Source organism: Triturus cristatus, chromosome 6, assembly GCF_964204655.1.
Source record: "Triturus cristatus chromosome 6, aTriCri1.1, whole genome shotgun sequence".
NCBI classification, from domain to species: Eukaryota; Metazoa; Chordata; class Amphibia; order Caudata; family Salamandridae; genus Triturus; species Triturus cristatus.
Genome location: NC_140589.1, coordinates 100,410,366 through 100,428,045, shown reverse-complemented (window position 1 = coordinate 100,428,045; position 17,680 = coordinate 100,410,366). Strand labels below are relative to the sequence as shown.

Sequence of the window (17,680 nt, the reverse complement as noted above, 5' to 3'; positions counted from 1 at the left end):
TTCCAATAAGGAGGTTTTAAATTTTATATCACGTCATTTTCAGATGCTTCATTCAAGAGATGTTTCCACTATAGAATGCAGAGCAAGGGCAAAAATACAAGTGATAGAGCGAGTGAGTGAGAAGGAGTGTTGTGGAAGGAGAGAATGAAACAAAGACAGAGTGAGTGAACGGCAGGGAGGCATAGAAGAGGAGTCTAGTAGTGAAGGAGACCTGCTTTTCCCTGCTCTTGACCTCCCACCCATCCCCAAACAACCACAAACATACCTTCTGTGCAAAGTTGGTATGCAGAATTTCACGCCTCAGCAAGTGAGGGTGAGTCCCAGGCCAGGGGCTAAAGAGCAAAAGAGTGCCTGTGCTCAGACTTTCCCTGCTAGGGATAGTTTATCTGGAACAAGGCCTACTCTCTTGTATCCAGCAAGGATCTAGAAATCCTGCATGAATCTGCAAGGCACATTGGCAGCATAAATTTGCATAAACTGCCCCACCTATTGCCTTCCTACTTCCTGTGCTGTAGTTGTTTGTGTAGAGAGAGAGGTCGCAGGCAAGGAAATGTTCTGAGTCGGATACAGGACCCTAAATAGCTGGTGAGAGGTATGTGGTGTTCTAAAAGCATGAAAACTGTATACCTGTGAAATAAAGTGCTTTCGTATGTGTTCTTCTGTGTTTATTGTCCTGTGCATAAAGTTGCACCTTGTGTTTGAAGGTTTAAAATATTTCAGGCTTGCATGGAGGTAGACGTTTCTGAGTAACTTTTATTCATTTCTTAAAAGCCTATACTGTCAGGATGGCCGAGAGGTCTAAGGCGCTGTGTTTAGGCCACAGTCTCCTTTGGAGGTGTGGGTTCGAATCCCACTTCTGACATGCCTTTTGGAGATTTAATCTCCTTTATCAGGTTAACATCTGATGGGAGTTGCATCTGTTGGTCTTCACTTGGCACGTTATTCCGTTCTCCTCTTGTCAAGAGAGATGGGGTTTCTCATATATTTAGGTTCTATAACGTCTTGCTGACAAAGCGCAATCCTTACCAAATGAGCATAGGACCCATGTAAGAGGTCATCTGGAAGAGTCATGCTCTTGTATGCCCTGGCCAGACAGGCCCTGCAAATTTGGAAGAATGCCATTCATCTGGTAGACAACTGGACTCCAGCACACTTACAGCAATTTCCTCAGGGCTTTGATCAGGGGCTGCTTAAATTTGCATACTCCACCCTATGTTGTGACTTTGAGATCCCTTGTTGAAATTGCTTTAGCCAGCCAAGAGGTGGCTATTGTCTCAATTTCAAAGCAGCTTTGAGCCGTTCAAGTGGCTGGTGAATAGCACTTTCTCTTTGTTCGCCTCAAAGTTCTAAAGAGTTCTCCATAGGTCCTGCTCTGTACAGATTGTTCAAAGATCTGTTGAAAGTGCATATAATAGGATAAATAAATTGAGGGCATTCCTTTTCAGTACCTCACCTGCATGGCTGTCTGGCCTCCGGAAGATGCTGGGAAAGCAAGTCAGGATGGCCGAGTGGTCTAAGGCGCTGCGTTCAGGTCGCAGTCTCCTCTGGAGGCGTGGGTTCAAATCCCACTTCTGACAGTCCTGTGTTTACTCTAATTTTTTTCTTGAGAAATATGATCATTTCCCTCGCAGTGGCTTATAGGATTGTCTTCTTGGAAGAGTGCAGTGAGTTTTTTTCTTGCTCTAGCCACTATTGGCCTAAGCTCTGTGCATTTTTTGGTTCCTAATATCTTTCTCACCCTTTAGATCAAAAAGCAGCATGGGGTCAGGATGGCCGAGTGGTCTAAGGCGCTGCGTTAAGGCCGCAGTCTCTCGTGGAGGCGTGGGTTTGAATCCCACTTCTGACAAAACTTGAATTCCATTTTCTCTCTCAGTTCCTTTAGAATCTCAGCTAAAAATTGGCAATGTAAATAATATCTGAATAAGTACCAAACTTCAGTTTCAACCGCAAATGCATTTGCCCTATTCTATCTTTAACGTTAATGTAATATTCTTCTAGCACTCGTGGTGTTTTATATTTGTTTTGTGGGGTACTTTAAAAATCTTTTTTATGAAAGAAATGGGTTACATTAAGTCTTGTGATGTTTTAGGTTTCCAATAAGGAGGTTTTAAATTTTATGTCACGTCATTTTCAGATGCTTCATTCAAGAGATGTTTCCACTATAGAATGCAGAGCAAGGGCAAAAATACAAGTGATAGAGCGAGTGAGTGAGAAGGAGTGTTGTGGAAGGAGAGAATGAAACAAAGACAGAGTGAGTGAATGGCAGGGAGGCATAGAAGAGGAGTCTAGTAGTGAAGGAGACCTGCTTTTCCCTGCTCTTGACCTCCCACCCATCCCCAAACAACCACAAACATACCTTCTGTGCAAAGTTGGTATGCAGAATTTCACGCCTCAGCAAGTGAGGGTGAGTCCCAGGCCAGGGGCTAAAGAGCAAAAGAGTGCCTGTGCTCAGACTTTCCCTGCTAGGGATAGTTTATCTGGAACAAGGCCTACTCTCTTGTATCCAGCAAGGATCTAGAAATCCTGCATGAATCTGCAAGGCACATTGGCAGCATAAATTTGCATAAACTGCCCCACCTATTGCCTTCCTACTTCCTGTGCTGTAGTTGTTTGTGTAGAGAGAGAGGTCGCAGGCAAGGAAATGTTGTGAGTCGGATACAGGACCCTAAATAGCTGGTGAGAGGTATGTGGTGTTCTAAAAGCATGAAAACTGTATACCTGTGAAATAAAGTGCTTTCGTATTTGTTCTTCTGTGTTTATTGTCCTGTGCATAAAGATGCACCTTGTGTTTGAAGGTTTAAATTATTTCAGGCTTGCATGGAGGTAGACGTTTCTGAGTAACTTTTATTCATTTCTTAAAAGCCTATACTGTCAGGATGGCCGAGAGGTCTAACGCGCTGTGTTTAGGCCACAGTCTCCTTTGGAGGCGTGGGTTCGAATCCCACTTCTGACATGCCTTTTGGAGATTTAATCTCCTTTATCAGGTTAACATCTGATGGAAGTTGCATCTGTTGGTCTTCACCTGGCACGTTATTCCGTTCTCCTCTTGTCAAGAGAGATGGGGTTTCTCATATATTTAGGTTCTATAACGTCTTGCTGACCAAGCGCAATCCTTACCAAATGAGCATAGGACCCATGTAAGAGGTCATCTGGAAGAGTCATGCTCTTGTATGCCCTGGCCAGACGGGCCCTGCAAATTTGGAAGAATGCCATTCATCTGGTAGACAACTGGACTCCAGCACACTTACAGCAATTTCCTCAGGGCTTTGATCAGGGGCTGCTTAAATTTGCATACTCCACCCTATGTTGTGACTTTGAGATCCCTTATTGAAATTGCTTTAGCCAGCCAAGAGGTGGCTATTGTCTCAATTTCAAAGCAGCTTTGAGCCGTTCAAGTGGCTGGTGAATAGCGCTTTCTCTTTGTTCGCCTCAAAGTTCTAAAGAGTTCTCCATAGGTCCTGCTCTGTACAGATTGTTCAAAGATCTGTTGAAAGTGCATATAATAGGATAAATAAATTGAGGGCATTCCTTTTCAGTACCTCACCTGCATGGCTGTCTGGCCTCTGGAAGATGCTGGGAAAGCAAGTCAGGATGGCCGAGTGGTCTAAGGCGCTGTGTTCAGGTTGCAGTCTCCTCTGGAGGCGTGGGTTCAAATCCCACTTCTGACAGTCCTGTGTTTACTCTAATTTTTTTCTTGAGAAATATGATCATTTCCCTCGCAGTGGCTTATAGGATTGTCTTCTTGGAAGAGTGCAGTGAGTTTTTTTCTTGCTCTAGCCACTATTGGCCTAAGCTCTGTGCATTTTTTGGTTCCTAATATCTTTCTCACCCTTTAGATCAAAAAGCAGCATGGGGTCAGGATGGCCGAGTGGTCTAAGGCGCTGCGTTAAGGCCGCAGTCTCTCGTGGAGGCGTGGGTTCGAATCCCACTTCTGACAAAACTTGAATTCCATTTTCTCTCTCAGTTCCTTTAGAATCTCAGCTAAAAATTGGCAATGTAAATAATATCTGAATAAGTACCAAACATCAGTTTCAACTGCAAATGCATTTGCCCTATTCTATCTTTAACGTTAATGTAATATTCTTCTAGCACTCGTGGTGTTTTATATTTCTTTTGTGGGGTACTTTAAAAATCTTTTTTATGAAAGAAATGGGTTACATTAAGTCTTGTGATGTTTTAGGTTTCCAATAAGGAGGTTTTAAATTTTATGTCACGTCATTTTCAGATGCTTCATTCAAGAGATGTTTCCACTATAGAATGCAGAGCAAGGGCAAAAATACAAGTGATAGAGCGAGTGAGTGAGAAGGAGTGTTGTGGAAGGAGAGAATGAAACAAAGACAGAGTGAGTGAACGGCAGGGAGGCATAGAAGAGGAGTCTATTAGTGAAGGAGACCTGCTTTTCCCTGCTCTTGACCTCCCACCCATCCCCAAACAACCACAAACATACCTTCTGTGCAAAGTTGGTATGCAGAATTTCACGCCTCAGCAAGTGAGGGTGAGTCCCAAGCCAGGGCCTAAAGAGCAAAAGAGTGCCTGTGCTCAGACTTTCCCTGCTAGGGATAGTTTATCTGGAACAAGGCCTACTCTCTTGTATCCAGCAAGGATCTAGAAATCCTGCATGAATCTGCAAGACACATTGGCAGCATAAATTTGCATAAACTGCCCCACCTATTGCCTTCCTACTTCCTGTGCTGTAGTTGTTTGTGTAGAGAGAGAGGTCGCAGGCAAGGAAATGTTGTGAGTCGGATACAGGACCCTAAATAGCTGGTGAGAGGTATGTGGTGTTCTAAAAGCATGAAAACTGTATACCTGTGAAATAAAGTGCTTTCGTATGTGTTCTTCTGTGTTTATTGTCCTGTGCATAAAGTTGCACCTTGTGTTTGAAGGTTTAAATTATTTCAGGCTTGCATGGAGGTAGACGTTTCTGAGTAACTTTTATTCATTTCTTAAAAGCCTATACTGTCAGGATGGCCGAGAGGTCTAAGGCGCTGTGTTTAGGCCACAGTCTCCTTTGGAGGCGTGGGTTCGAATCCCACTTCTGACATGCCTTTTGGAGATTTAATCGCCTTTATCAGGTTAACATCTGATGGAAGTTGCATCTGTTGGTCTTCACTTGGCACGTTATTCCGTTCTCCTCTTGTCAAGAGAGATGGGGTTTCTCATATATTTAGGTTCTATAACGTCTTGCTGACAAAGCGCAATCCTTACCAAATGAGCATAGGACCCATGTAAGAGGTCATCTGGAAGAGTCATGCTCTTGTATGCCCTGGCCAGACGGGCCCTGCAAATTTGGAAGAATGCCATGCATCTGGTAGACAACTTGACTCCAGCACACTTACAGCAATTTCCTTAGGGCTTTGATCAGGGGCTGCTTAAATTTGCATACTCCACCCTATGTTGTGACTTTGAGATCCCTTGTTGAAATTGCTTTAGCCAGCCAAGAGGTGGCTATTGTCTCAATTTCAAAGCAGCTTTGAGCCGTTCAAATGGCTGGTGAATAGCACTTTCTCTTTGTTCGCCTCAAAGTTCTAAAGAGTTCTCCATAGGTCCTGCTCTGTACAGATTGTTCAAAGATCTGTTGGAAGTGCATATAATAGGATAAATAAATTGAGGGCATTCCTTTTCAGTACCTCACCTGCATGGCTGTCTGGCCTCTGGAAGATGCTGGGAAAGCAAGTCAGGATGGCCGAGTGGTCTAAGGCGCTGCGTTCAGGTCGCAGTCTCCTCTGGAGGTGTGGGTTCAAATCCCACTTCTGACAGTCCTGTGTTTACTCTAATTTTTTTCTTGAGAAATATGATCATTTCCCTCGCAGTGGCTTATAGGATTGTCTTCTTGGAAGAGTGCAGTGAGTTTTTTTCTTGCTCTAGCCACTATTGGCCTAAGCTCTGTGCATTTTTTGGTTCCTAATATCTTTCTCACCCTTTAGATGAAAAAACAGCATGGGGTCAGGATGGCCGAGTGGTCTAAGGCGCTGCGTTAAGGCCGCAGTCTCTCCTGGAGGCGTGGGTTCAAATCCCACTTCTGACAAAACTTGAATTCCATTTTCTCTCTCAGTTCCTTTAGAATCTCAGCTAAAAATTGGCAATGTAAATAATATCTGAATAAGTACCAAACTTCAGTTTCAACTGCAAATGCATTTGCCCTATTCTATCTTTAACGTTAATGTAATATTCTTCTAGCACTCGTGGTGTTTTATATTTGTTTTGTGGGGTACTTTAAAAATCTTTTTTATGAAAGAAATGGGTTACATTAAGTCTTGTGATGTTTTAGGTTTCCAATAAGGAGGTTTTAAATTTTATGTCACGTCATTTTCAGATGCTTCATTCAAGAGATGTTTCCACTATAGAATGCAGAGCAAGGGCAAAAATACAAGTGATAGAGCGAGTGAGTGAGAAGGAGTGTTGTGGAAGGAGAGAATGAAACAAAGACAGAGTGAGTGAATGGCAGGGAGGCATAGAAGAGGAGTCTAGTAGTGAAGGAGACCTGCTTTTCCCTGCTCTTGACCTCCCACCCATCCCCAAACAACCACAAACATACCTTCTGTGCAAAGTTGGTATGCAGAATTTCACGCCTCAGCAAGTGAGGGTGAGTCCCAGGCCAGGGGCTAAAGAGCAAAAGAGTGCCTGTGCTCAGACTTTCCCTGCTAGGGATAGTTTATCTGGAACAAGGCCTACTCTCTTGTATCCAGCAAGGTTCTAGAAATCCTGCATGAATCTGCAAGGCACATTGGCAGCATAAATTTGCATAAACTGCCCCACCTATTGCCTTCCTACTTCCTGTGCTGTAGTTGTTTGTGTAGAGAGAGAGGTCGCAGGCAAGGAAATGTTGTGAGTCGGATACAGGACCCTAAATAGCTGGTGAGAGGTATGTGGTGTTCTAAAAGCATGAAAACTGTATACCTGCGAAATAAAGTGCTTTCGTATGTGTTCTTCTGTGTTTATTGTCCTGTGCATAAAGTTGCACCTTGTGTTTGAAGGTTTAAATTATTTCAGGCTTGCATGGAGGTAGACGTTTCTGAGTAACTTTTATTCATTTCTTAAAAGCCTATACTGTCAGGATGGCCGAGAGGTCTAAGGCGCTGTGTTTAGGCCAGAGTCTCCTTTGGAGGCGTGGGTTCGAATCCCACTTCTGACATGCCTTTCGGAGATTTAATCTCCTTTATCAGGTTAACATCTGATGGAAGTTGCATCTGTTGGTCTTCACTTGGCACGTTATTCCGTTCTCCTCTTGTCAAGAGAGATGGGGTTTCTCATATATTTAGGTTCTATAACGTCTTGCTGACAAAGCGCAATCCTTACCAAATGAGCATAGGACCCATGTAAGAGGTCATCTGGAAGAGTCATGCTCTTGTATGCCCTGGCCAGACGGGCCCTGCAAATTTGGAAGAATGCCATGCATCTGGTAGACAACTGGACTCCAGCACACTTACAGCAATTTCCTTAGGGCTTTGATCAGGGGCTGCTTAAATTTGCATACTCCACCCTATGTTGTGACTTTGAGATCCCTTGTTGAAATTGCTTTAGCCAGCCAAGAGGTGGCTATTGTCTCAATTTCAAAGCAGCTTTGAGCCGTTCAAGTGGCTGGTGAATAGCACTTTCCCTTTGTTCGCCTCAAAGTTCTAAAGAGTTCTCCATAGGTCCTGCTCTGTACAGATTGTTCAAAGATCTGTTGGAAGTGCATATGCTAGGATAAATAAATTGAGGGCATTCCTTTTCAGTACCTCACCTGCATGGCTGTCTGGCCTCTGGAAGATGCTGGGAAAGCAAGTCAGGATGGCCGAGTGGTCTAAGGCGCTGCGTTCAGGTCGCAGTCTCCTCTGGAGGCGTGGGTTCAAATCCCACTTCTGACAGTCTTTTGTTTACTCTAATTTTTTTCTTGAGAAATATGATCATTTCCCTCGCAGTGGCTTATAGGATTGTCTTCTTGGAAGAGTGCAGTGAGTTTTTTTCTTGCTCTAGCCACTATTGGCCTAAGCTCTGTGCATTTTTTGGTTCCTAATATCTTTCTCACCCTTTAGATGAAAATGCAGCATGGGGTCAGGATGGCCGAGTGGTCTAAGGTGCTGCATTAAGGCCGCAGTCTCTCCTGGAGGCGTGGGTTCGAATCCCACTTCTGACAAAACTTGAATTCCATTTTCTCTCTCAGTTCCTTTAGAATCTCAGCTAAAAATTGGCAATGTAAATAATATCTGAATAAGTACCAAACTTCAGTTTCAACTGCAAATGCATTTGCCCTATTCTATCTTTAACGTTAATGTAATATTCTTCTAGCACTCGTGGTGTTTTATATTTGTTTTGTGGGGTACTTTAAAAATCTTTTTTATGAAAGAAATGGGTTACATTAAGTCTTGTGATGTTTTAGGTTTCCAATAAGGAGGTTTTAAATTTTATGTCACGTCATTTTCAGATGCTTCATTCAAGAGATGTTTCCACTATAGAATGCAGAGCAAGGGCAAAAATACAAGTGATAGAGCGAATGAGTGAGAAGGAGTGTTGTGGAAGGAGAGAATGAAACAAAGACAGAGTGAGTGAACGGCAGGGAGGCATAGAAGAGTAGTCTAGTAGTGAAGGAGACCTGCTTTTCCCTGCTCTTGACCTCCCACCCATCCCCAAACAACCACAAACATACCTTCTGTGCAAAGTTGGTGTGCAGAATTTCATGCCTCAGCAAGTGAGGGTGAGTCCCAGGCCAGGGGCTAAAGAGCAAAAGAGTGCCTGTGCTCAGACTTTCCCTGCTAGGGATAGTTTATCTGGAACAAGGCCTACTCTCTTGTATCCAGCAAGGATCTAGAAATCCTGCATGAATCTGCAAGGCACATTGGCAGCATAAATTTGCATAAACTGCCCCACCTATTGCCTTCCTACTTCCTGTGCTGTAGTTGTTTGTGTAGAGAGAGAGGTCGCAGGCAAGGAAATGTTGTGAGTCGGATACAGGACCCTAAATAGCTGGTGAGAGGTATGTGGTGTTCTAAAAGCATGAAAACTGTATACCTGTGAAATAAAGTGCTTTCGTATGTGTTCTTCTGTGTTTATTGTCCTGTGCATAAAGTTGCACCTTGTGTTTGAAGGTTTAAATTATTTCAGGCTTGCATGGACGTTTCTGAGTAACTTTTATTCATTTATTAAAAGCCTATACTGTCAGGATGGCCGAGAGGTCTAAGGCGCTGTGTTTAGGCCACAGTCTCCTTTGGAGGCGTGGGTTCGAATCCCACTTCTGACATGCCTTTTGGAGATTTAATCTCCTTTATCAGGTTAACATCAGATGGAAGTTGCATCTGTTGGTCTTCACTTGGCACGTTATTCCGTTCTCCTCTTGTCAAGAGAGATGGGGTTTCTCATATATTTAGGTTCTATAACGTCTTGCTGACAAAGCGCAATCCTTACCAAATGAGCATAGGACCCATGTAAGAGGTCATCTGGAAGAGTCATGCTCTTGTATGCCCTGGCCAGACGGGCCCTGCAAATTTGGAAGAATGCCATTCATCTGGTAGACAACTGGACTCCAGCACACTTACAGCAATCTCCTCAGGGCTTTGATCAGGGGCTGCTTAAATTTGCATACTCCACCCTATGTTGTGACTTTGAGATCCCTTGTTGAAATTGCTTTAGCCAGCCAAGAGGTGGCTATTGTCTCAATTTCAAAGCAGCTTTGAGCCGTTCAAGTGGCTGGTGAATAGCACTTTCTCTTTGTTTGCCTCAAAGTTCTAAAGAGTTCTCCATAGGTCCTGCTCTGTACAGATTGTTCAAAGATCTGTTGGAAGTGCATATAATAGGATAAATAAATTGAGGGCATTCCTTTTCAGTACCTCACCTGCATGGCTGTCTGGCCTCTGGAAGATGCTGGGAAAGCAAGTCAGGATGGCCGAGTGGTCTAAGGCGCTGCGTTCAGGTCGCAGTCTCCTCTGGAGGCGTGGGTTCAAATCCCACTTCTGACAGTCCTATGTTTACTCTAATTTTTTTCTTGAGAAATATGATCATTTCCCTCGCAGTGGCTTATAGGATTGTCTTCTTGGAAGAGTGCAGTGAGTTTTTTTCTTGCTCTAGCCACTATTGGCCTAAGCTCTGTGCATTTTTTGGTTCCTAATATCTTTCTCACCCTTTAGATGAAAAAGCACCATGGGGTCAGGATGGCCGAGTGGTCTAAGGCGCTGCGTTAAGGCCGCAGTCTCTCCTGGAGGCGTGGGTTCGAATCCCACTTCTAACAAAACTTGAATTCCATTTTCTCTCTCAGTTCCTTTAGAATCTCAGCTAAAAATTGGCAATGTAAATAATATCTGAATAAGTACCAAACTTCAGTTTCAACTGCAAATGCATTTGCCCTATTCTATCTTTAACGTTAATGTAATATTCTTCTAGCACTCGTGGTGTTTTATATTTCTTTTGTGGGGTACTTTAAAAATCTTTTTTATGAAAGAAATGGGTTACATTAAGTCTTGTGATGTTTTAGGTTTCCAATAAGGAGGTTTTAAATTTTATGTCACATCATTTTCAGATGCTTCATTCAAGAGATGTTTCCACTATAGAATGCAGAGCAAGGGCAAAAATACAAGTGATAGAGCGAGTGAGTGAGAATGAGTGTTGTGGAAGGAGAGAATGAAACAATGACAGAGTGAGTGAACGGCAGGGAGGCATAAAAGAGGAGTCTAGTAGTGAAGGAGACCTGCTTTTCCCTGCTCTTGACCTCCCACCCATCCCCAAACAACCACAAACATACCTTCTGTGCAAAGTTGGTATGCAGAATTTCATGCCTCAGCAAGTGAGGGTGAGTCCCAGGCCAGGGGCTAAAGAGCAAAAGAGTGCCTGTGCTCAGACTTTCCCTGCTAGGGATAGTTTATCTGGAACAAGGCCTACTCTCTTGTATCCAGCAAGGATCTAGAAATCCTGCATGTATCTGCAAGGCACATTGGCAGCATAAATTTGCATAAACTGCCCCACCTATTGCCTTCCTACTTCCTGTGCTGTAGTTGTTTGTGTAGAGAGAGAGGTCGCAGGCAAGGAAATGTTGTGAGTCGGATACAGGACCCTAAATAGCTGGTGAGAGGTATGTGGTGTTCTAAAAGCATGAAAACTGTATACCTGTGAAATAAAGTGCTTTCGTATGTGTTCTTCTGTGTTTATTGTCCTGTGCATAAAGTTGCACCTTGTGTTTGAAGGTTTAAATTATTTCAGGCTTGCATGGAGGTAGACGTTTCTGAGTAACTTTTATTCATTTATTAAAAGCCTATACTGTCAGGATGGCCGAGAGGTCTAAGGCGCTGTGTTTAGGCCACAGTCTCCTTTGGAGGCGTGGGTTCGAATTCCACTTCTGAAATGCCTTTTGGAGATTTAATCTCCTTTATCAGGTTAACATCTGATGGAAGTTGCATCTGTTGGTCTTCACTTGGCACGTTATTCCGTTCTCCTCTTGTCAAGAGAGATGGGGTTTCTCATATATTTAGGTTCTATAACGTCTTGCTGACAAAGCGCAATCCTTACCAAATGAGCATAGGACCCATGTAAGAGGTCATCTGGAAGAGTCATGCTCTTGTATGCCCTGGCCAGACGGGCCCTGTAAATTTGGAAGAATGCCATTCATCTGGTAGACAACTGGACTCCAGCACACTTACAGCAATCTCCTCAGGGCTTTGATCAGGGGCTGCTTAAATTTGCATACTCCACCCTATGTTGTGACTTTGAGATCCCTTGTTGAAATTGCTTTAGCCAGCCAAGAGGTGGCTATTGTCTCAATTTCAAAGCAGCTTTGAGCCGTTCAAGTGGCTGGTGAATAGCACTTTCTCTTTGTTTGCCTCAAAGTTCTAAAGAGTTCTCCATAGGTCCTGCTCTGTACAGATTGTTCAAAGATCTGTTGGAAGTGCATATAATAGGATAAATAAATTGAGGGCATTCCTTTTCAGTACCTCACCTGCATGGCTGTCTGGCCTCTGGAAGATGCTGGGAAAGCAAGTCAGGATGGCCGAGTGGTCTACGGCGCTGCGTTCAGGTCGCAGTCTCCTCTGGAGGCGTGGGTTCAAATCCCACTTCTGACAGTCCTGTGTTTACTCTAATTTTTTTCTTGAGAAATATGATCATTTCCCTCGCAGTGGCTTATAGGATTGTCTTCTTGGAAGAGTGCAGTGAGTTTTTTTCTTGCTCTAGCCACTATTGGCCTAAGCTCTGTGCATTTTTTGGTTCCTAATATCTTTCTCACCCTTTAGATGAAAAAGCACCATGGGGTCAGGATGGCCGAGTGGTCTAAGGCGCTGCGTTAAGGCCGCAGTCTCTCCTGGAGGCGTGGGTTCGAATCCCACTTCTGACAAAACTTGAATTCCATTTTTTCTCTCAGTTCCTTTAGAATCTCAGCTAAAAATTGGCAATGTAAATAATATCTGAATAAGTACCAAACTTCAGTTTCAACTGCAAATGCATTTGCCCTATTCTATCTTTAACGTTAATGTAATATTCTTCTAGCACTCGTGGTGTTTTATATTTGTTTTGTGGGGTACTTTAAAAATCTTTTTTATGAAAGAAATGGGTTACATTAAGTCTTGTGATGTTTTAGGTTTACAATAAGGAGGTTTTAAATTTTATGTCACGTCATTTTCAGATGCTTCATTCAAGAGATGTTTCCACTATAGAATGCAGAGCAAGGGCAAAAATACAAGTGATAGAGCGAGTGAGTGAGAAGGAGTGTTGTGGAAGGAGAGAATGAAACAAAGACAGAGTGAGTGAATGGCAGGGAGGCATAGAAGAGGAGTCTAGTAGTGCAGGAGACCTGCTTTTCCCTGCTCTTGACCTCCCACCCATCCCCAAACAACCACAAACATACCTTCTGTGCAAAGTTGGTATGCAGATTTTCACGCCTCAGCAAGTGAGGGTGAGTCCCAGGCCAGGGGCTAAAGAGCAAAAGAGTGCCTGTGCTCAGACTTTCCCTACTAGGGATAGTTTATCTGGAACAAGGCCTACTCTCTTGTATCCAGCAAGGATCTAGAAATCCTGCATGAATCTGCAAGGCACATTGGCAGCATAAATTTGCATAAACTGCCCCACCTATTGCCTTCCTACTTCCTGTGCTGTAGTTGTTTGTGTAGAGAGAGAGGTCGCAGGCAAGGAAATGTTGTGAGTCGGATACAGGACCCTAAATAGCTGGTGAGAGGTATGTGGTGTTCTAAAAGCATGAAAACTGTATACCTGTGAAATAAAGTGCTTTCGTATGTGTTCTTCTGTGTTTATTGTCCTGTGCATAAAGTTGCACCTTGTGTTTGAAGGTTTAAATTATTTCAGGCTTGCATGGAGGTAGACGTTTCTGAGTAACTTTTATTCATTTCTTAAAAGCCTATACTGTCAGGATGGCCGAGAGGTCTAAGGCGCTGTGTTTAGACCACAGTCTCCTTTGGAGGCGTGGGTTCGAATCCCACTTCTGACATGCCTTTTGGAGATTTAATCTCCTTTATCAGGTTAACATCTGATGGAAGTTGCATCTGTTGGTCTTCACTTCGCACGTTATTCCGTTCTCCTCTTGTCAAGAGAGATGGGGTTTCTCATATATTTAGGTTCTATAACGTCTTGCTGACAAAGCGCAATCCTTACCAAATGAGCATAGGACCCATGTAAGAGGTCATCTGGAAGAGTCATGCTCTTGTATGCACTGGCCAGACGGGCCCTGCAAATTTGGAAGAATGCCATGCATCTGGTAGACAACTGGACTCCAGCACACTTACAGCAATTTCCTTAGGGCTTTGATCAGGGGCTGCTTAAATTTGCATACTCCACCCTATGTTGTGACTTTGAGATCCCTTGTTGAAATTGCTTTAGCCAGCCAAGAGGTGGCTATTGTCTCAATTTCAAAGCAGCTTTGAGCCGTTCAAGTGGCTGGTGAATAGCACTTTCTCTTTGTTCGCCTCAAAGTTCTAAAGAGTTCTCCATAGGTCCTGCTCTGTACAGATTGTTCAAAGATCTGTTGGAAGTGCATATAATAGGATAAATAAATTGAGGGCATTCCTTTTCAGTACCTCACCTGCATGGCTGTCTGGCCTCTGGAAGATGCTGGGAAAGAAAGTCAGGATGGCCGAGTGGTCTAAGGCGCTGCGTTCAGGTCGCAGTCTCCTCTGGAGGCGTGGGTTCAAATCCCACTTCTGACAGTCCTGTGTTTACTCTAATTATTTTCTTGAGAAATATGATCATTTCCCTCGCAGTGGCTTATAGGATTGTCTTCTTGGAAGAGTGCAGTGAGTTTTTTTCTTGCTCTAGCCACTATTGGCCTCAGCTCTGTGCATTTTTTGGTTCCTAATATCTTTCTCACCCTTTAGATGAAAAAGCAGCATAGGGTCAGGATGGCCGAGTGGTCTAAGGCGCTGCGTTAAGGCCGCAGTCTCTCCTGGAGGCGTGGGTTCGAATCCCACTTCTGACAAAACTTGAATTCCATTTTCTCTCTCAGTTCCTTTAGAATCTCAGCTAAAAATTGGCAATGTAAATAATATCTGAATAAGTACCAAACTTCAGTTTCAACTGCAAATGCATTTGCCCTATTCTATCTTTAACGTTAATGTAATATTCTTCTAGCACTCGTGGTGTTTTATATTTGTTTTGTGGGGTACTTTAAAAATCTTTTTTATGAAAGAAATGGGTTACATTAAGTCTTGTGATGTTTTAGGTTTCCAATAAGGAGGTTTTAAATTTTATGTCACGTCATTTTCAGATGCTTCATTCAAGAGATGTTTCCACTATAGAATGCAGAGCAAGGGCAAAAATACAAGTGATAGAGCGAGTGAGTGAGAAGGAGTGTTGTGGAAGGAGAGAATGAAACAAAGACAGAGTGAGTGAATGGCAGGGAGGCATAGAAGAGGAGTCTAGTAGTGAAGGAGACCTGCTTTTCCCTGCTCTTGACCTCCCACCCATCCCCAAACAACCACAAACATACCTTCTGTGCAAAGTTGGTATGCAGAATTTAACGCCTCAGCAAGTGAGGGTGAGTCCCAGGCCAGGGGCTAAAGAGCAAAAGAGTGCCTGTGCTCAGACTTTCCCTGCTAGGGATAGTTTATCTGGAACAAGGCCTACTCTCTTGTATCCAGCAAGGATCTAGAAATCCTGCATGAATCTGCAAGGCACATTGGCAGCATAAATTTGCATAAACTGCCCCACCTATTGCCTTCCTACTTCCTGTGCTGTAGTTGTTTGTGTAGAGAGAGAGGTCGCAGGCAAGGAAATGTTGTGAGTCGGATACAGGACCCTAAATAGCTGGTGAGAGGTATGTGGTGTTCTAAAAGCATGAAAACTGTATACCTGTGAAATAAAGTGCTTTCGTATGTGTTCTTCTGTGTTTATTGTCCTGTGCATAAAGTTGCACCTTGTGTTTGAAGGTTTAAATTATTTCAGGCTTGCATGGAGGTAGACGTTTCTGAGTAACTTTTATTCATTTATTAAAAGCCTATACTGTCAGGATGGCCGAGAGGTCTAAGGCGCTGTGTTTAGGCCACAGTCTCCTTTGGAGGCGTGGGTTCGAATCCCACTTCTGACATGCCTTTTGGAGATTTAATCTCCTTTATCAGGTTAACATCTGATGGAAGTTGCATCTGTTGGTCTTCACTTGGCACGTTATTCCGTTCTCCTCTTGTCAAGAGAGATGGGGTTTCTCATATATTTAGGTTCTATAACGTCTTGCTGACAAAGCGCAATCCTTACCAAATGAGCATAGGACCCATGTAAGAGGTCATCTGGAAGAGTCATGCTCTTGTATGCCCTGGCCAGACGGGCCCAGCAAATTTGGAAGAATGCCATTCATCTGGTAGACAACTGGACTCCAGCACACTTACAGCAATTTCCTCAGGGCTTTGATCAGGGGCTGCTTAAATTTGCATACTCCACCCTATGTTGTGACTTTGAGATCCCTTGTTGAAATTGCTTTAGCCAGCCAAGAGGTGGCTATTGTCTCAATTTCAAAGCAGCTTTGAGCCGTTCAAGTGGCTGGTGAATAGCACTTTCTCTTTGTTCGCCTCAAAGTTCTAAAGAGTTCTCCATAGGTCCTGCTCTGTACAGATTGTTCAAAGATCTGTTGGAAGTGCATATAATAGGATAAATAAATTGAGGGCATTCCTTTTCAGTACCTCACCTGCATTGCTGTCTGGCCTCTGGAAGATGCTGGGAAAGCAAGTCAGGATGGCCGAGTGGTCTAAGGCGCTGCGTTCAGGTCGCAGTCTCCTCTGGAGGCGTGGGTTCAAATCCCACTTCTGACAGTCCTGTGTTTACTCTAATTTTTTTCTTGAGAAATATGATCATTTCCCTCGCAGTGGCTTATAGGATTGTCTTCTTGGAAGAGTGCAGTGAGTTTTTTTCTTGCTCTAGCCACTATTGGCCTAAGCTCTGTGCATTTTTTGGTTCCTAATATCTTTCTCACCCTTTAGATGAAAATGCAGTATGGGGTCAGGATGGCCGAGTGGTCTAAGGCGCTGCGTTAAGGCCGCAGTCTCTCCTGGAGGCGTGGGTTCGAATCCCACTTATGACAAAACTTGAATTCCGTTTTCTCTCTCAGTTCCTTTAGAATCTCAGCTAAAAATTGGCAATGTAAATAATATCTGAATAAGTACCAAACTTCAGTTTCAACTGCAAATGCATTTGCCCTATTCTATCTTTAACGTTAATGTAATATTCTTCTAGCACTCGTGGTGTTTTATATTTCTTTTGTGGGGTACTTTAAAAATCTTTTTTATGAAAGAAATGGGTTACATTAAGTCTTGTGATGTTTTAGGTTTCCAATAAGGAGGTTTTAAATTTTATGTCACGTCATTTTCAGATGCTTCATTCAAGAGATGTTTCCACTATAGAATGCAGAACAAGGGCAAAAATACAAGTGATAGAGCGAGTGAGTGAGAAGGAGTGTTGTGGAAGGACAGAATGAAACAAAGACAGAGTGAGTGAACGGCAGGGAGGCATAGAAGAGTAGTCTAGTAGTGAAGGAGACCTGCTTTTCCCTGCTCTTGACCTCCCACCCATCCCCAAACAACCACAAACATACCTTCTGTGCAAAGTTGGTATGCAGAATTTCACGCCTCAGCAAGTGAGGGTGAGTCCCAGGCCAGGGGCTAAAGAGCAAAAGAGTGCCTGTGCTCAGACTTTCCCTGCTAGGGATAGTTTATCTGGAACAAGGCCTACTCTCTTGTATCCAGAAAGGATCTAGAAATCCTGCATGAATCTGCAAGGCACATTGGCAGCATAAATTTGCATAAACTGCCCCACCTATTGCCTTCCTACTTCCTGTGCTGTAGTTGTTTGTGTAGAGAGAGAGGTCGCAGGCAAGGAAATGTTGTGAGTCGGATACAGGACCCTAAATAGCTGGTGAGAGGTATGTGGTGTTCTAAAAGCATGAAAACTGTATACCTGTGAAATAAAGTGCTTTCGTATGTGTTCTTCTGTGTTTATTGTCCTGTGCATAAAGTTGCACCTTGTGTTTGAAGGTTTAAATTATTTCAGGCTTGCATGGAGGTAGACGTTTCTGAGTAACTTTTATTCATTTCTTAAAAGCCTATACTGTCAGGATGGCCGAGAGGTCTAAGGCGCTGTGTTTAGGCCACAGTCTCCTTTGGAGGCGTGGGTTCGAATCCCACTTCTGACATGCCTTTTGGAGATTTAATCGCCTTTATCAGGTTAACATCTGATGGAAGTTGCATCTGTTGGTCTTCACTTGGCACGTTATTCCGTTCTCCTCTTG

At 43.5% G+C, this 17,680-nt stretch overlaps 20 non-coding genes across 20 annotated transcripts; all 20 read left to right on the top strand.

Annotated features, from left to right (window-relative positions):
* The first annotated feature begins 779 nt into the window (after nt 1-779).
* Nucleotides 780-862, top strand: TRNAL-UAG (transfer RNA leucine (anticodon UAG)). The gene has a single exon. It is a non-coding gene; the product is annotated as a tRNA-Leu (tRNA).
* Nucleotides 863-1,494: 632 nt separating this feature from the next.
* TRNAL-CAG (transfer RNA leucine (anticodon CAG)) lies at nt 1,495-1,577 on the top strand. Its single transcript has one exon. It is a non-coding gene; the product is annotated as a tRNA-Leu (tRNA).
* A 2,008-nt stretch (nt 1,578-3,585) lies between these two features.
* TRNAL-CAG (transfer RNA leucine (anticodon CAG)) lies at nt 3,586-3,668 on the top strand. Its single transcript has one exon. It is a non-coding gene; the product is annotated as a tRNA-Leu (tRNA).
* Nucleotides 3,669-3,854: 186 nt separating this feature from the next.
* TRNAL-AAG (transfer RNA leucine (anticodon AAG)) lies at nt 3,855-3,937 on the top strand. The gene has a single exon. It is a non-coding gene; the product is annotated as a tRNA-Leu (tRNA).
* Nucleotides 3,938-4,961: 1,024 nt separating this feature from the next.
* Nucleotides 4,962-5,044, top strand: TRNAL-UAG (transfer RNA leucine (anticodon UAG)). Its single transcript has one exon. It is a non-coding gene; the product is annotated as a tRNA-Leu (tRNA).
* Nucleotides 5,045-5,676: 632 nt separating this feature from the next.
* Nucleotides 5,677-5,759, top strand: TRNAL-CAG (transfer RNA leucine (anticodon CAG)). The gene has a single exon. It is a non-coding gene; the product is annotated as a tRNA-Leu (tRNA).
* Nucleotides 5,760-5,945: 186 nt separating this feature from the next.
* Nucleotides 5,946-6,028, top strand: TRNAL-AAG (transfer RNA leucine (anticodon AAG)). Its single transcript has one exon. It is a non-coding gene; the product is annotated as a tRNA-Leu (tRNA).
* Nucleotides 6,029-7,052: 1,024 nt separating this feature from the next.
* TRNAL-UAG (transfer RNA leucine (anticodon UAG)) lies at nt 7,053-7,135 on the top strand. Its single transcript has one exon. It is a non-coding gene; the product is annotated as a tRNA-Leu (tRNA).
* Nucleotides 7,136-7,767: 632 nt separating this feature from the next.
* On the top strand, nt 7,768-7,850 carry TRNAL-CAG (transfer RNA leucine (anticodon CAG)). The gene has a single exon. It is a non-coding gene; the product is annotated as a tRNA-Leu (tRNA).
* Nucleotides 7,851-9,137: 1,287 nt separating this feature from the next.
* TRNAL-UAG (transfer RNA leucine (anticodon UAG)) lies at nt 9,138-9,220 on the top strand. The gene has a single exon. It is a non-coding gene; the product is annotated as a tRNA-Leu (tRNA).
* A 632-nt stretch (nt 9,221-9,852) lies between these two features.
* Nucleotides 9,853-9,935, top strand: TRNAL-CAG (transfer RNA leucine (anticodon CAG)). Its single transcript has one exon. It is a non-coding gene; the product is annotated as a tRNA-Leu (tRNA).
* A 186-nt stretch (nt 9,936-10,121) lies between these two features.
* On the top strand, nt 10,122-10,204 carry TRNAL-AAG (transfer RNA leucine (anticodon AAG)). Its single transcript has one exon. It is a non-coding gene; the product is annotated as a tRNA-Leu (tRNA).
* Nucleotides 10,205-12,212: 2,008 nt separating this feature from the next.
* Nucleotides 12,213-12,295, top strand: TRNAL-AAG (transfer RNA leucine (anticodon AAG)). Its single transcript has one exon. It is a non-coding gene; the product is annotated as a tRNA-Leu (tRNA).
* A 1,024-nt stretch (nt 12,296-13,319) lies between these two features.
* On the top strand, nt 13,320-13,402 carry TRNAL-UAG (transfer RNA leucine (anticodon UAG)). Its single transcript has one exon. It is a non-coding gene; the product is annotated as a tRNA-Leu (tRNA).
* A 632-nt stretch (nt 13,403-14,034) lies between these two features.
* Nucleotides 14,035-14,117, top strand: TRNAL-CAG (transfer RNA leucine (anticodon CAG)). Its single transcript has one exon. It is a non-coding gene; the product is annotated as a tRNA-Leu (tRNA).
* A 186-nt stretch (nt 14,118-14,303) lies between these two features.
* TRNAL-AAG (transfer RNA leucine (anticodon AAG)) lies at nt 14,304-14,386 on the top strand. The gene has a single exon. It is a non-coding gene; the product is annotated as a tRNA-Leu (tRNA).
* Nucleotides 14,387-15,410: 1,024 nt separating this feature from the next.
* On the top strand, nt 15,411-15,493 carry TRNAL-UAG (transfer RNA leucine (anticodon UAG)). The gene has a single exon. It is a non-coding gene; the product is annotated as a tRNA-Leu (tRNA).
* Nucleotides 15,494-16,125: 632 nt separating this feature from the next.
* TRNAL-CAG (transfer RNA leucine (anticodon CAG)) lies at nt 16,126-16,208 on the top strand. Its single transcript has one exon. It is a non-coding gene; the product is annotated as a tRNA-Leu (tRNA).
* A 186-nt stretch (nt 16,209-16,394) lies between these two features.
* Nucleotides 16,395-16,477, top strand: TRNAL-AAG (transfer RNA leucine (anticodon AAG)). The gene has a single exon. It is a non-coding gene; the product is annotated as a tRNA-Leu (tRNA).
* A 1,024-nt stretch (nt 16,478-17,501) lies between these two features.
* TRNAL-UAG (transfer RNA leucine (anticodon UAG)) lies at nt 17,502-17,584 on the top strand. The gene has a single exon. It is a non-coding gene; the product is annotated as a tRNA-Leu (tRNA).
* The last annotated feature ends 96 nt before the right edge of the window (nt 17,585-17,680 follow it).